We start from the raw sequence: 1,605 nt of genomic DNA, 5'->3' as shown, positions 1-1,605 counted from the left end.
CTGCAGCTGGGCCTGCCATGGGAAGGCGCGGTGCACACAGGTCCAGCGAGACGCCTCACACAGCCTTGCTTGGGCCCAGGCACCATGAACGTGTCCTTGGGCTTCTTTTCTTCCCCCGCGTCCTGCCCTCCCTGCACTATGGTTCTCGGATACCTGTGCTCCCTTGCACACTTTGGCCGGCGTGCTGCATGCAGGGAAGGCATGCTTTGGTGTGGAGCCGAGGAGGCCCCTGGGCCACGCCGTGACACCCGAACCACACTCCTAGGCCCCACCCGCTTCTCAGTGCCCCCACCCCCACCCCGGCCCTGTTACCTGTTTTCATCCCCCAGTGTTCATACTGGCACATCAGGCAGTGAGGGGCCCTCTCCCCCACCCACCCCCCCCCCGAAGCTCTGTGTGTGGAAGCTCGTGCCTGGCACAGCTGCGTCTCAGTGCTGGCATGGAACCCTCGGTCTGCCTGGCGGTGTTGTCAGGAGTGACCCTGTCAGCAGGACAGCAGCTCACAGTGACAATTAGTGCAAGTGGAGGCCTGGAGCTGGACACTGGTGGCCTGTGTCCCACAGGGCCTCCGTGGGTGGCTGACACCTGTGCGGTTTGTTTCCAGGACAGTCAGTGGTAGATTCACACCCCACCCCCACACTCCCATCCCTTTGGCCCTGTCTCTGCAGAGGTGAGGGGTAGCGTGGCACCTGGGAGTGGGGCTCTCTCTGGCGTCCATGCCACTGTACTCCAGACAGAGGAACATTGAACAAAAGGTCCCTGCCCCATTCCCAGCCCAGTCTACGCAGGAGTAGGCAATGGCATCATTTCCCGTCCTTTGGCTCTTCTGCTGAGAACCTGTTTCTGAAACGCTGCCAGAGTGAAGACAGGATGGGATCACCACCATCTGGGCCACTCATGAGGCCATACACATCAGGAAACTTTTGGCCGGAAGTGCCACCTTAGTATCTCACCACCTCCAGGAAGCCTTCTGGAGTGATTCAAGAAGTGCTAGAAGCTTAACTTAGTCCATCTGGGACTCCCCCGGGTAACCACACCCTGCCCCATCGCTTTTGCTTATGTAGAGGTGGTTAGCAAAATGCCTGAGTGGTGAAGACTTCAGAGCACAGACGACCGTGTGCCAGGCCCCATATGGGAGCTGACTGTAGGCCCAGTCCTGCTCTCGAAGGCGATTCCCATTCCTGCACCAAGGAGGTTGGGGGGTGAGTGGAGGGCTGATGGCCAGCCCTATGATCTCCCCCAATTCCCATGCCCACCTCTAAGGAGGTCAGAGCTTGGTCGCCAAAGACCACTAAACTGGTCTCTCCTGCCTGTCTGGTGGAGCCTGTGAAACTGCTCAGGGTATGGGGAGCACCCTGTCTGGCTGCAGGTGCTGCAGGTCACTGAGCTGGCCCGGGTCAAAGGACGGCTCCCTGGGTGGCCTCTTCTCTCTGTGGACTCCTTTACTGTCTGTTGTAGGAAGTCACAGCCCGGGCCCGAGCGACAGTCCAGGGGATAGGGCTGGTCCTACTTAGCATCTTTATTCTTTTTCTTTTTTTTTGCTTTTTGGGTCACACCCGGCGATGCTCAGGGGTTACTCCTGGCTCATGCACTCAGGAATTGCTC

The sequence above is a fragment of the Sorex fumeus genome, unplaced genomic scaffold (assembly GCF_029834395.1).
Source record: "Sorex fumeus unplaced genomic scaffold, SorFum_2.1 ptg000010l, whole genome shotgun sequence".
Lineage (NCBI taxonomy): Eukaryota > Metazoa > Chordata > Mammalia > Eulipotyphla > Soricidae > Sorex > Sorex fumeus.
This window is presented reverse-complemented; position numbering follows the sequence as displayed.